Raw genomic sequence first — 16,557 nt, 5'->3', positions numbered from 1 at the left:
ATCCTTTTTAGTGTTTTCTTTTATTTACCTGACCCAAAAACGGTCATTATTTATGTATTAGGTTCAATTCACAGCCTTACCCCTAAAATTTACCCAACACTCCTCTGTAGAGGCTTAGCTTGTGAAATTTAAACACTTTTGATGCCATTTACAAAAGGTGGAAATTAACAGAGATGTCCCTGTTTGAACAGCAGAAATAATTATTTGCCTTTGAATTTCTAACCACAGTATGGTAATTATTAGTTTCAGCCTTTTTCAGCAAGGATCATTCCCTAAAGCTCATGCAGCAGAGCTTCTCATGCTTCAAACTCTCGTAGGCGAAACTATAATGTTGAAATGGATATGATATACAGTAAAGAAAGTGAAGAGAATGATGATGATTTTGCCAGAACAGACAGTGAAAGTTACAGATTGTCATTCAAGTTTTCATATAAGCATGATGTGAAAGCAGTTAGAAATTATTCTAGTTCATTGGCAGTATTTAGTGTTTCCTTCGTAAATACTGGTGAAGGTAAAGAAAGCTAACACAAGAACCACGGGAAACTTATGGAAAACTTACCAGGCAAACTTGTTTCCCGCTACTGCAGTTTCTCCCTACATTCTCAGTAAACAGATAGTGCGTGCTATCGGTAGTGGCAGTAGAAGTCGATAACGATGTATTGATTAGTTTTTTCTCATTATTAAAAGCAGATTATTGGAGTTCGTGAGTGTAATGCCTTCACGGCTGAATGCCTCAGTCTTGGGATGTTTATCCCCTCTCCCCTCCCACTGTTTTAAAATGGGAAAATGACTTTTACAGACGGTGTGTGTTATCAGTAGTGGCAGTAGAAGTCGTTTTCCTATCGGGTTAAAACAGCGGGAAGGGGGGATAAACACCCTAAGACCGAGGCAGTGTGGAGGGTGTGCCTGTAAGTAAATTTCAGCCCACTCATGAACTCCAATAATCTGCTTTTAATAATGAGAAAAAAACTAATCAATACATCATTATCGACTTCTACTGCCACTACTGATAACATGCACCCTCTGTTTTACCGAGAATGCAGGGAGAAACTGCGGTAGTGGGAAACAAGTTTGCCCAGTAAAGTTTCCGAAGTTTCCCGTAGTTCTTGTGTTGGCTTTCTTTACATTAACCAAAATACTTTTATTGAGATAATTTTAATAGAAATGAAACAGTATGCAATGCAATTCATAGGAGAAAACAAATGGCAAAATTGCATATGTTCTGTGGCCAGACGGGCCCCGAGTGCCAAGCGATAGTGACAAGCGATTTTCTTCCAGTGATTATAGAGTGATCTCCAAAGTGATATAGTTTCTTTATTTCCCAGTGCGGCTGTTATTTCATTTACTTCAAGTGGTTCTGTGCTTTAAAAGTCAAAAGTAAGAACCCAGAAAGGCAATCCACCTTTCTTTGCATATTCTTTATATATATATCACTAACCAAATCCACTAACTTAAACAACCGCTTGGTCACTGGTGGCACCGCTCCTGCCTCCACGTGGCGGGGCCAGTAACCTGGGGGAAAAACCAACCCTCGGGGCGAAAAGGAGCAAAGATGGAAATAAGTGAATTTCCACGTTTAGAGCCGAAGTGCTCTCAATATGAACACGACAATGACACCGACAATGACTTCTCTCTTTCAAAGAGACAAAAAAAGGACACTAGGAAACAGGAATCTCCAGCTTTCCTCATAATACACTCTTTGTCATCCCAACCTGTGAGCAAGCTCTCACCTTTCATCATCCAGAGATGCCTAGAAAACGCTGCAGGTTCGCCAAAAATGGTTAAACGTCTCCAATCAGGAGATCTACTAGTAGAGACATCGTACTCAAGACATTCTGAATTACTACTGCAACTTACTTCTTTAATCGGAATACCAATTCAGGTTACCCCACACAACACACTAAATTCTTCCAAAGGAGTGATCTCCGAATGGGATCTATTATATGTTTCTGAAGAAGAAATTGTCCAGGAGCTAAAAGATCAAAATGTGACTCATGCAAAACGTATCATGATCAGAAAAGACGGCAACTTAACTCCCACGCGAAACATAATCTTGACTTTCAGTACTCCAAATCTACCGGGTTCTGTCAAAGCAGGTTACTTGAATTGCCGCATTAGGCCATATATCCCAAATCCGCTCAGATGCTTTAAATGTCAAAAGTTCGGCCATTCTCAGACAGCATGCCGTGGAGATGCTATATGTCCAAACTGCAGCTGCAAGAATCACATGCAAGCAGAATGCAAAGCTCCAACACCACAGTGTCCTAATTGTAGTGGCAAACATCCAGCCTACTCGAAAGAATGTGAACTATGGAAGATAGGAAAAAAAATACAAAAATATAAAATTGAAAATAAAGTCTCTTACCAAGAAGCGAAAAAACAGATCAACTTAAGTATGCCAAAACGCACTTATGCTTCAACGACTCTCAGACAAGAATCAGTGGCATGTCAGACGGAAGTATCCATCTCTCCAAAAACATCAATATCAGACTGGGCACGATCAGTACTCTTGATCGAGCATCCATCTAAACCAAATTCAATAGACCAAAGCAATAACACCCCACTCACAATTCCAACCCAGAGACTTCCGCATCGTCAGGCAGCAGAAAATTTGCAAAGATCTTACTCTGCTGAGACGAAAGTATCAGGTCTAACAAGCATGGATACAGTTGATTCTATCTGTCAAGAAGAACTGCTTGAAATACACGCAGAAGATGATATGGACGATAGTAATGAATCGGGACGTCCCACCTTTCCCCGAAAAGAAAAACCAAAACCGGACCGTCATAAACAATCAACTTATAAAAAGCAGTCGGATACATCTTCCACGAACAAAACCAAATAATGGAACACATCATTCAATGGAATTGTAGAGGCTTTCGCAGCAACATCGATGATATCAATGAACTAATTCACTGCTTCAATCCTGTAGCTATGTGCCTACAGGAAACCAACTTGACACCCCAAGTTTCCACTACAGTCAAAAATTACACCATCTACAGACAAGATTGATCTGACACTAATAGTGCTCATGGAGGAGTAGCCATCCTGTTGGACTCAAGAGTTCCTTCCAGATGCATTCCATTGCAAACCTCTTTAGAAGCTGTTGCCGCACGCATAGTAATTGGAATTACCGTTACATTGGTCTCAATTTATCTTCCACCTAATCGTTCATATTCTATTCAGGAAATCGAAAGTCTTGTGTTGCAACTACCAATTCCCTTCTGTCTACTAGGTGACTTTAATGCTCACCACCCATTATGGGGTTCATCCAGCTTAGACAGGCGTGGAAAACTTGTTGAAACGTTAATAGATAGACAGGATCTAACGTTGTTAAATACTGGCTCTCCTACCTATGTTCATTTTCCTACCGGATCAACCTCTGCAATAGACCTTTCCATTTGCTCTCCAGTGCTCTATCCAAGTATCCAGTGGGCAACTCTTAACGACCCTCACAACAGCGATCATTTCCCAATAATATGCAAAGTTCAAACTTCCTGTTCATTACCAACAGACAGTCCACTAAAATGGAAATTTCCAAAGGCTGACTGGATAAAATATAGCACGCTTGTCTCGTTCGACAACCATATCATACAGTGCTCTTCTATCAACCATGTTACTGAACATATTACAAACCAAATTCTAACAGCTGCAACCGCTGCAATTCCACAATACCAAGTCAGGAAAAAGCGAAAATTAAATTATTGGTGGAACGAAGAGTGCAACAATGCAAAAAAAGAGAAAAACAAAGCCTGGAATCAATTCCACAAACATCTAACCACTTCTAATCTTATTAATTATAAGCGACTTAGAGCAAGAGCTCGTTATATCAGACGGAAAGCAAAAAAAGAATATTGGATTAAATTCGCTTCCTCAGTTAATAAAAATACAGACATCAGACTGATCTGGAATAAGATAAAATTGTTAAATGGCAAAATTCCTCCAACATCTACTCCACTAATTAACTGGAATGGACAGGAGCTCTCTACTCCTGCAGAAATCGCTAATGCACTAGGATCTGTATTTTCCCAGTTGTCCTCCTCAACTTCTTATGACCAATCGTTTCAAAAAATTAAAGGTGTAACTGAAAAATCCAAACTGAATTTCACTGACAGATGTGCACTAAAATATAATCAACCATTTACCATGGTTGAACTTCAGCATGCTCTTACCAACACAAGGAATAGCGCTGCTGGCCCTGATGGGATATTTTATATAATGCTTAAAAATTTAAATACAAAGTCACAGTCATCACTGCTGTTCTTCCTCAATCGAATATTCACTGAACATACATACCCAAGCTCCTGGTGTCATTCCTACGTTCTGGCAACCCCAAAACCTGGTAAAGACTATTCTGTTCCTCAAAACTACAGACCAATTTCACTTACCAGCTGTCTGAGCAAAACCCTCGAAAAAATGATTCACAGCCGCCTGACTTGGTATCTTGAGTCCCAAAAGTTAATCAATAACAATCAATTTGGATTCAGAAAAAATCGATCATCATTGGACCTTATGATTAAAGCCGAAGCAAATATCAGAAATGCATTCATCAAAAAGGAGCATCTCGTTATGGTCTGTCTGGATATTGAGAAAGCTTTTGACACCACGTGGCGTTTTGGCATTTTAAAGGATCTACATTCTCTTGGCCTGAGAGGAAATTTGCCATATTTCATCCAAAAGTTTTTAGAACAAAGATCCTTTCAAGTTCGTTACCGGGGAACTCTCTCTAAAAAGTTTGTTCAGGAAGAAGGAATCCCTCAAGGGTCCGTTCTCAGCGCTACTCTGTTCGCAATTAGAATTAATCACTTAACTGAAATTATTCCGAAAACAGTAGACTCATATCTTTATGCCGATGATCTAACAATCTCCTGCCACTCTCAAAACATGAACTACATTGAGAGACAATTGCAGATATCAATAAATCAGATCCAGATTTGGATGACACAAAACGGTTACAGACTATCCAGCCAGAAATCTACTGCCATTCATTTCTGCACCATGCGTAAAATGCATCCTGATCCTGAACTCCACTTAGATAACCATCTTATTCCAATTGTGAATAGTATTCGTCTGCTTGGCTTAATTTTTGACAGTAAGTTAAACTATCATAAACACATTGAACATCTCCGGACAGCTTGCCAAAAGAAAATGAACATACTCAGAGCCTTATGAGCAACAACCTGGGGAGCAGATCGTTACACCTTGCTTCACTTATATAGATCCATAATTAGATCTCGTCTGGACTATGGCGCACCTGTCTTTGATTCTGCTAGGGAAAGTACCTTATCTCGTCTGAACCCTATTCAACATTCAGCTCTAAGAATAGCTTTAGGTGCGTTCAGAACATCACCAGTGCAAAGTCTTTATGTGGAAGCCTACGAAGCTCCTCTAAACATCAGAAGAAAGATGTTATTACTGAACTACGCAACCAAGGTCCAAAACCAGTCGACCCATCCCAATTGGTCAATATTTAATGATCCGCCACTCAAGACCTTTTATAGAAACAAACCACAAGCAATTAGGCCTGCAGGTATTAGGTTAATGGAACTAGCAGAAAACTGGAACATACAACTCAAAGTCCACCAAGAACCTATAGATTACGTTCCTCCATGGTCTGTCATCATGCCGTGTTGTGATAATTATTTCCACCAATGGGGGAAACACTCTTTAACGAGTACTAACATCCAGCAACTCCACATTGCACATCTACAATGTTATCCCGACTTCGCGAAAATATATACTGACGGTTCAAAGTCCGAGAATGGATCAGGTGCAGCAGTGGTATTCCATGACACTATCACTTCTGTGTCACTTCCAACAGAATGCAGTAGTTACACCACTGAATTATATGCCATAAAGCTTGCTCTGGAAATCATTTTCCATCTCTCAATCGAAAAGAGCATAATCTACACAGACTCGCAAAGTGCCCTATTAGCAATGCAAAAGATTTCCCCATCTACTCATCCGTTACTACAGCAAATCAGATCAGAGTTGGTTCGTCTCCGAGATCATCGGCTAAGCATTGTCTTCTGCTGGATCCCAGGCCATACTGGAATACCAGGAAACGAAATTGCAGATGATGCTGCCAAGCATCCATCCAGCACATCCGCAATGAATTTTCTGGTCCCACTCAGTGACTACAAAATCCATATTCGAAATATATGTAAGGAACGATGGACACTACAGTGGCAAACGCAGATGCATAACAAACTCCTTGAAATTAAACCTATACCCCAATTATGGGCCTCCAATTTTCACACAAACAGACAAGAAGAGGTTGTCCTGGCCAGAGCCCGAATAGGCCACACCCATTTGACCCATCTATTTCTGTTATCAGGTAATGACCCTCCACAGTGTTCACATTGCCACAGGCCACTCACAGTAAAACACATACTCCTGGAATGCACCTTGCATAACAACTCCCGTCTACTTTCATTCACTTCTCTGTCAAACTTACAAGAATTGTCACTTCGTCATATCATAGGCGAAAATTCAAACCTTACAGAATTTTTTTCCTTTCTGAAACGAATAGGTTTATATAACCATTTCTAGCTGCTTCCATAGAAGTCAATAAAATTAGTACTAACTACTATGATAGGTGCAATATGGCCTAAGTAGCCTTTGCACCAGAAAAATCCAAACACAACAACAACAACTGTGGCCAGATTTCCCATTTTTTGGATGAAAAAAAAACCCACGTTTTTGTGAGAACTGACTCTTCTTGCACCCCTCCCCCACAAAGGAGTTGGTTTTACGTTATGGCACATTGAGTGGTCTTAAGTGAAGGTTGCATTTGTTGTACTTAGATTTTCCATCTAGCAAAAGTAGGCATGATGCCTCATGGCCTTTGTTGTCTAGGCATATTCAAAAAACCCAACCCTTGATATAATATTGACTTGTATTGGTTAAATCCCTTAGACGGAATGCCCAATTTGTGACTTAAAAATACCATTGGATTGGTCCATTATCAGTGAACCATTATTAGTTGATTTTAGTAGCTCTACCAAACTGCAATACACCACCAATTCTAATTCCAACAAAACTATTTTTGAATGGCAAGGGAATATATACCCTTCTTACACATACAATGATTAACGACACCTTGATCTAATAATAGCTACTGAGTGGAACTGGGGTCTTAGTATTTCTGTATTTGTACTATAGGCTTGGCTTGCTCTGCTGTACTAAAACAAGTAGTTTAATGCAAATAGACGTAGTGTATAAAATATTCACATTAAACATCACATCTGTCTGTAGATGTCAAATAGAATATTTTATCTCTTAAAATGGTATGAAACAGCAGTTTACACCAGGAACAGATTTAAGTTAAGGGATAGTCTAAAGCCAATGGGTCTGTGCTATCTTTGGATATACATTCACTAGTCATTGAAATATGACACCACCAAGTTGTGGAGGATGAACGATTCTAGTGTAATGATAAGTAAGCTAAACTCCCACTGGCAGTATTTCACCGGTGGCTAACATGCTTAGCATTTGTGAACTGATATCTGTACTTGTTTGAAACTAAGTGATTCTTTATGGTAGGAGAAGTAGATGTTTGTCTGAAACAGTGTATGTGGTGGACTGTTCCAGACTGTTTTTTTTTTTTTTTTTTGAAGGTATATGTGAACTGGTAAACTGGGAGTGAAACAACCGGCCAGAACAAGCAATATAGTGGAAAGCAGGAAGCAGATATAGTGTGTGAGATTAGTACTGGGAAACTGAGTAACAGTTGGGATATTCACCTCAGAATGCAGTGACAGGCAGTCTGGACCCATTTCCTATAAAATAATGCAACTAAATATGAGAGTAAATGGGCCTGTAGTACTGGGATCCATTGCTTAAATATAAATACGTATCTCCAGTAAAAAGTTTTAATACACAGTTAATTACAAGTGGTTTGTAGCTTTCGGCTAAACGAAGAAAGCTCAATGACTTTTGACGAAATCTAAACAGACCTCTTCGTCAGCAAATACTAACAGAATGGAGATGTTGGAGACAAAATTTTAAAAGATACAGTTGTGCGTGCAGTGAGCATTGCGTGGACACGAGATTGACCATTCAACCACTAGATTGGTGTTCGTTGTTGCTGCATGGACGTGTGTGGTTATGCTTCCAGCGCTTATTTAGTCTCAAAACAGTTGCCTCCAAGATAGGGTGTAGTCTCATTCCCTTGCTGCGGTTCGTAGTTCTTGAATTACATGATATATTCGTGTAATTCATGAACTATGAATTCAGACTCTAGCCGAAGTCATGGACCAGTCCCGGCACTTTTTGACAAAAGTGTCGGGACTGGTCCATGACTTCGTAGTCATGCTTGGGATTAAGGTCATGGTGGGTTGCCCAGAAGTGTTCTGCGATTGCAGATTGGTCAATCTCAGGAAGGCGAATCGATCTATCATGCTCTGCAAAGCAGTCTTGAAGGCGTCTCGAGGTCTTCCCTATGTAGCAGCTGTTACAATCTTTGCAGGTTATGTGGTATACTGTAAATGAACAATGTGTGAGATCATTAGTAATTGAACAGTGATCAGCATTTCAACCAGCTGAAGTTGTGAATGTTAAAATGACCAAAGAAAATTACCTCACTGTTAGAAAAGTTGGACTGGAGAAAGTCACGTTTCAAAGAGTCAAAAAGTACCAAGTGATTAGTGGAGTTGAGAGAATGATATAGGTGACAGATGAATTTGACAGAATATGGTAGAGAGATTTTAAGCCAAAGAAGAATTAAAAGAGGAGATTCAGGTTACTGTCTTTGAGCTGGGCAGTGGTTGAATTAACTGATAATTGGAATTTTGTCAGAAACAGTTTATGGAGTTTGGCAAACTGTAAGTGGAAATGGACATCATTGAGATTGGAAATGAGACCACGTGTATTTGTGAAATGAAAAAGGAGGGAAGTTTTTGGTGGTTTAGATCATTTTACAGATGTTTGTTCTATTAGTTTAACAATTCATGATTTCTTCAGTAGTAAGAAAAGTGGGGGGAGAGACATGCTGTGTAAAGTATTGAAGTTTTTGGATATGGCATACACATGGCAATAATGTACCCACCTCCTTGACATAACGTGGCCTCGGCACTGCCCCCCCCCATACACACTACTCGGACTCCCTCAAGTCTCTGTCTGGTTGAGTAGAAGCAACGAGATTATACACTAGCTGATCCAGAAGGTTTGTAGACGGTTACCAGTAGGTTCGGTCTTGTGGATTATCTAGCAGCCGGCCTGAAACACAGTTTTAGTTTTAAAGCTGCGTCCTCAAAATGTAAGGAAAATTAGATCTTGCCAAGATGTCTATCATAACCTCAGAATACATCAATCATACTGCATCTTAGAAGAGATGGGGGGGGGGGGTTGCTAGAGCTCTGGAGACTAAACATGGCTTCCACCACTTCAGTACTCCAATAAGCAAAGTGCACCAGTTGAACAGAGTCATCTTACACCTAGTATTGCTTGGTAGCACAGAGTGGCAGAATTCCCCTCTGTAAGGTGTGGACGCAACACCTCGATGCCTGCTTACATTGGTTTTCGCCTGAATAGTTACCCCCAATATACTAGGTGCTGTATTTCAGGACTTGTACATGAATGTTATATCCAGGGTTACTAACAGTCCGACCATTGTGAAGGTGCAAGCATAGGATTTGGCTGTCGCAGACTGACTGCACTTCGCCGAATTTAGGCCCACTACTTGTTTGTCACCCGAATATCGTTTCCATCAGCATTTTAGACTCCCAGGTAGCAAGCTCAGTTTGACATACCTGAGAGAATGTCTATGACAGCCTCGAGGACAAAGGAATAAATAACTAAATAAAACAGCCAAAATCAAAGGGAATGTGAAAAGCGAACTAACAGAAATAAAAACTGAAAAGAATTCAAAAAGAACAGAATTTATTAGGTTTTTTTTTTTTTAATTTTTTTATTCCTTGTTGAATGTTATTCTGCAAAAGTAAGTGAGCTAAATTGTAAATTAAACATAATGATTTATAAAAATTAAACTCTGTTGTTATACCACTAAGGAAGTGTAACTGCCACTTTCAGTGAAATTAAAAATCAGTTTTATTATTTTTTATTTGGTAGTTTGATTTTTAATTTTTGCTTGAATGAAGGTCGCATTTCCACTTCTTCAGTATGGCTTGTTGCAGTTTCCAGTGGTTTGTTTAACATAGTGTAATAGTGTTTAATTTTGTAAATCATTAAAATAGGTGGTTCTGATCATTTGTTTTTTCATACTGATACTTTAAAAAAGCTTTAAAATAAGCCCACCAAAAAACTTTCACCAGTTTTTACTGTATTTCATATATATATATTTTTTTTTTAGAGACTTCCTATAATTATGAGCTTTCCAGTCAAATGGCATTTGTTATAGTCAAAAATAAAAAGTGAAAATTGAAAGCTTCAAGATTTGTACTAACTTGCCTATCAGTTTATTATCTTTTAACCTAGCTGCTAATTTAAATAATTTCATAACTTTAATGCTTTAATTGCTGCTTAATAACAATAATTAGCTCTGTCTTGCACAATTATTGTATTAATTCTAATTATGCTTTTAATTAGATTTAATTAATTTTACTTAAATAGTTTATTATAATTATACTTTCTATAATTATAATGAACTTTCCAAACAAACATTTGTTATAGTCAGAAAATGTGAAAATGAAAACCTCAAGATTTGTATTCATAACTTATGTATTTAGCTATTAAGTGATAGATTTGTACTAGCTTGCCTACCAATTTATTATCATTCGACTTTGACTAAATAACAATGAATAACTGTTTTGCACATGTCACACAATGTTTGAGACTGCTATATGTATGGCATGAGTAACTGCTAGGGGTAAGCTCACAACATAGAGGGAGGAGACAGAGAGCTCTCAAGGTCATAAAAACGTGGAATTTACATTGTTTTCAAAAATTTAAAGACATTACTCTGTTGGGCCACTGGTGGGAAATGTTCTGTTCCCTCCAAAGATTGATTAAGCTTGTCCTTATGTCCAACTTGAAGATAAATAGCATTATCCACAGTTTGGCTACTAATATACTCAGACCCCACTGGGACAGCTGTTTCTGACAGCTGCTGAGAGGCCAGTAAGCCTCTCAGCAGCTGTCAGATGACATCTTCTAGTGAACCTATACTTAACAAGTAAACATTTATATTTAGTCTAAGTGAACAACCAAGCAGTGTATGGCAGAAAACTTCCATTTAAACACAACTGTTGTGTGCGCATTCCACCAGTAATTGGGTTGCACTCCCCTATGTAATATTATTAAATAGAATTGCCAGGGGAAATTAACACAGACAGGTTTGAGTATATCACAGGAATATGCACTACTCCTGTGATATACTATGTATCCACTTCGCCGAATTCAATTTTCTGCCTGTTAGATCCGATTCTCTCTCTCTCTGTGTATATATATATATATATATATATGTGTGTTATATGATAGTTATTATTTAGATCATGTACATATCATTTGTTTAAATGGACATTTTCTTTCACGCACTGCTTGGCTCTTTGCTTAGACTAAATACAACTGTTCGCTAATTCGGCATAGGTTTGTTAATGGTGGTCACCCACTGTGATTGATGAGGAGCCAGTTAGCTTTGAAATTGCTATCCTGGCACTATCTTGGATTTTGAAATGTATAGCAGATTTGTAAGATGTTAGCAACTTAGGCTGAACTGTGAATAGTGGTATTGGTCTGTAAGTTGGACAAAAGACCAAGCTTAATTTTCTTAATCTTTGGAGGGAATAGAATGTTCCCCATGATTGGCCTAATGCAGTAGTGCACTTTAAGACTAATCATTCTGTTTATTGCAATAAACAGAATGATAAGCAATCATTTTCTAAATGTAGTATTAAGTTTAATATTAGAAGAGTCAGGATTTTTGAGTTTAAAAAGATATTTAAATGCAGCCATATTTAACATGCAAATTTCCTTCTAATTGATGGACATACTTTGGAATCAGGTATGCCATTTTATAGCCTTAAAATAAAATCCTCTCTGCCACACTTTATATATATAATTTTTTTTTTTTTTTTTTTCCAAGTCAAAAACCACCTGCATGTGGGCATTGCCAGCAGTGAAACTTAAAATAAACTAAAATCAAATATCCTGCACACTGTGGTGAATGGTCTTTGGTCTTCCAAAGAGTAATGTAAACATCTGAAGAAAACCAGCACTTCCGTTTGGAGAAGCATGGATCAAACATTACAGTAGTGTACTTCAGTAATTGGATAGGAAAGATGTAGCTAATTTTAAATTCTTGTTCCTTAGTGCAAGATAATTAATATGCACAGTAGACTTAAGAAAATTTTTTATTTATTTTTTTTTAATGGCCAGACTTTCTCAATAAAAACGATGATGCAGTTCAGTTGGAAATACAATAACTGAAGAACTCATAAATTGGCATTGATGCCACTCATAGATTTTGTTTAAATTGTGGGGGTGGGGGAAATGGCTCTGGCATACTTTATCCTGGGATGCTCCCATTGAAGGCTTAAGGAATGGAATGTTTCATATTTTTTCTTAAGGAATGTTGATAGACGTTGAATTTAGATGCTAAAATCCTTGAGTGCTATATACTAAAAGAGGGGGGGGGGGGAAATTGACATCTAAAAGGCTATAAAGCAATCATTCTCATAAATTGGTTAATAACATTCATTGCACAAAGGTTGACACTTTTAAAGAAACTGCATGTTAAGTATGAGGATTAAAGGGGCACTATGATGTTATTGTTTAAAGTTTTAAAATCTCAAATAAAATGTTTAAACTATCCTGCCATAATATTTAGATCATTTATATCAGTGGTTTTCAACCTTTTTTTAATAATGACACCCCTAAGTAATTTATTTTGTTTTGCGGCACCCCTACTCAATTTTCTGCCTGTTAGATCTGATTCTCTCTCTCTGTGTATATATATATATGTTATATGATAGTTATTATAAAAATTACATTTCATAATACACCGATCAGGCCAGCCGGGTGGGTAAAGTGCCTGCCTGGAAACCCAAAGGTCGCGGGTTCGAATCCCACCTCGGGCTTGGATCAAAGTACTGCAAAAAAAAAACCTTGGGAGGTGCATTATGGCCACAGAAGCCGATGTGCCAACAACTACCAAAGGAAAAAAAAAAAAAAAAAAAATTTCATAATACAAATTATATATATAGAGTAATAATAATTTTATTCTTTATTTAGAGGTACTAAGTAAACATCAGTTATAGATCACCACAAAATTAAAGATACTGTACACCTTTTTATAATGAAATAAACATAAATTTAAAAAAAAAAAAATTTTTTTTTAAGTTTAAGTAACTTAAACCCAAATTACATGGCACCCCTGGAATGTTGTTGCAGCACCCCGGTTGAAAACCACTGATTTATATATTCCATATGTTCAAATTGTTTATGAAGAAAATGCACTCGTACTAGTGCAGTGGTTTTCGAACTTTTTTTAATAACGACACCCTTAAGTAATTTATATTATTTTGTGGCACCCTACTCAATTTTCTGCCTGTTAGATCTGATTCTCTCTCTCTGTGTATATATATCTAATATTAAAAATATGTTATATGATAGTTATTATAATAATAATTTTATTCTTTGTAAAGAGGTACTAAAATTTAGTACTTCTATATAAAGAATAAAAAAATATGACCTGGGGCACATGTTTGTATCATGTCGAGTCCCACTCAACAAGGGAACACAAATGGTTAACTGTAATGTAATATTGTATTTAATGAAACTTATCTTTTATAATGTGAGGGTTTTTTTTTATTTTTATTGTAAATAGAATGATCAGTTGACATAAATACTGTCATGGTTTATGGAATACAGTAATAAGGATGTACCTTTTTATAATGAAATAAATATATAAATTTAAGTAACTTAAACCCAAATTATGTGGCACCCCTGGAATGTTGTTGCAACATCCCAGTTTAAAACTACTGTACTACTGTATTAAAAAAAAAATTAAATTTCAATTGGTTACACAAAACAATTCAGTCACAGCTCGCTTAAGTAATGGCCTGCGTTTAATAAAAGAAGGAACCATAGACCGGCCATAGTTGGACAAAATTATTTATAAAAAATATCTTTTTTTACACTTTTAATGGGCGAAGTTGGGGTTTTCTCCATCATTTAAAGTTTTTAAGAACTGAAAACTTCAAGCTTTAAATTTTATTTTAAGAAAAGTTTCTTAAGCATTAAGCAGAATACACAAAGCCCACCCTGATAAATGACAAGCAAACAAAGAAACAGGGTTCACATAATGATGTCTTTTTTTTTTTTTTTTTTTTCCTCTTGAACACACTTGTTGCATTTTAAATAAATATTTTTCTTTGTACAGGAATTTTTTTCCTTTTGACTGAAAATTGTTCAACTCACTCACTCAATTCACTAGAAAAAATTTTTTTTGCTACTGAAGTGTCAGGAACAGCAAAAACAAACTCCGAGCTACAAAGCTGAAGGGCAGGTGGGCATAACAAGAAGTCACTGGTTCTAATGAATGCTTAGTAGGAACCAAGCTTATCACAGCATAGTGTTTAGCAGCATTGCATATTCAGATTTTACCAAAGTTTTATCACATACCTCCATATTCTAATTAAATGGCTGTAACATCCTGAAAATCAGCTTTTTTATCTATTATTTATTTTAGTATACAATTGTGTGTAATATTTTTCTTTCAAGCATCGTCCACAGTTAAGTTTTTCTATAAATAGCAATTTATTTATGCTGATAAAAACATTTAATTTCACACAGCCAATTTAGCACCTAATATCAAACATTTTTGTTCAGCTATATACTCAGACACTGGGAATTTTGTCCACCACTCAGCTCTAAAGTGACATCAAGTTAGTCACTGACTCGTGTAGTATAATTAGCAACAGAAGTTCATGCTCAGTTATAAAGTCTACTGAAAGTGATAATGCAAAAATTAGAAATCTTACTCCTTTTTCTTTTCTTTTTTATTTTTATTTTCCATAGATTACAAGTATTAAACATTAAATAATATCCCAAGACATGGATTCTCTCTCACAAGTATATGTACAATTATACATAATAAACAACATGATGCTTTAACATATTGTTGTACAGCTCCTGTATTGAACTATACGACTTGTAATAGTGGCAAAAACAAACACTAAAGCAATTCTGTTATCATGTGCAACAAATTTATCAAATTTCTCCATAGCAAAACTAAATTGACATAACTGTATACTCATGACTGTCTACCATAGCAAAACTAAAAGATTGCATATAGTTAATAATTAAAGAGTATCTCACAAAAAATATATTTACATTAATTAATACTGATGTGTTCTGAACTTGTACAGATGCCATTTAAATCAAAATGGATGTATTTTGATCTTCAAAATAACAACCACCACCACCACCACCACCACCACCAACAACAAACAAACATGGTTGATTTGAAGTTGAACTTCAAATCAACCATGTTTGTTTGTTGTTGGTGGTGGTTGTTTTTTTTTTTTTTTTTTTTATTGCTGGTATGGCAAAAGCCTGTGTGGCTTCCTTTTACTTTGACTGATACTGACATAAATACTGTCTGGTTACTGCAGAGAGATTGTAAGGTCTCTCCTCTTGCAGTTACGTGTAACATGGTCTTAGGAAAGGGTTAACCAGCCTCTGTACAAACAGGTTTCATTCATCAGTTTGTGTTTTTGCTCCTGACTTTTCATTTATCCATTTTTGTCATTGCAATATGATCCTCACTCATAGAAATAAGTAATTCTAAGTCTTTCTGGCACTTATAAAACAAAATCTTTACACTTTTTTTTTTTGAAGAGATTCTACTTTCACAGTCTGGAGCCTAATAGCTTGGCTTGATTTTTGGAGAGATTCAGATCTCTTGATTATTTGATCTACTCAGAATATTAAGTGGGGCACTGTCATATTCTTGCTGCAAGTCTGGTTTGAGTTTAATATAGTGTGACAGTTCATTTTAAGCTTGATCATTATATTCTTCCTCACCAACAGTCCCTGTGTCAAGTGGCTTAGGTGCTGCTAGGGTACTGTTGTGAAGTGCAGATTGCATGGCTGAAGGCAAATTGGTATTTTATAACATGTTTCAACTTAGAAAAGTTTGGTATGTTTGTTAAACAGAAGTGACAGTCACTAACATGAACTTTCAGCTCTCTCTGAACCATCCACTTAAGTACTATTCACACCTCCTGATGAAACCAATGAGTGGAGCCCAGCTCTGATCCTGAGCTCCTACTTTGCACCCAAACCACAACTTGTATACTTTCTTGAATAGAAGAGAGGCAATATTTTGAGGGAATTTTAATGGCAATTTTCCATATACAACATTGGGGTGTGGAATATTAGCACGAGACATCCTTCAAATAGACATAATGCCATTTATGATTCTGTTATTGCAGTTTATTAAATGAGCACAAAACCAAGAAGTCGGCCATTTCTGTGGCAGGCATGCTGGCTCAGTTGAAATGCAGCTATTAAAAATAAAGGTGGTCAGTGCAACCATGAGTTTTGAATATGAACAAATAATGTTAGCAAAAAATGGTAGATAATGGAATGGGC

The 16,557-nt window shown here is 36.8% G+C and overlaps 1 protein-coding gene across 2 annotated transcripts in view; it reads left to right on the top strand.

Annotated features, from left to right (window-relative positions):
• The window catches only part of LOC150076053 (proliferation-associated protein 2G4), a 164,832-nt gene that overhangs the window by 107,602 nt on the left and 40,673 nt on the right, over positions 1-16,557 (top strand). The gene's annotated exons all lie outside the window — the stretch shown is intronic.

The sequence above is a fragment of the Mastigoproctus giganteus genome, chromosome 13, assembly GCF_048544385.1.
Source record: "Mastigoproctus giganteus isolate SK-2022 chromosome 13, ASM4854438v1, whole genome shotgun sequence".
NCBI lineage: Eukaryota > Metazoa > Arthropoda > Arachnida > Uropygi > Thelyphonidae > Mastigoproctus > Mastigoproctus giganteus.
This window is presented reverse-complemented; position numbering and strand designations above follow the sequence as displayed.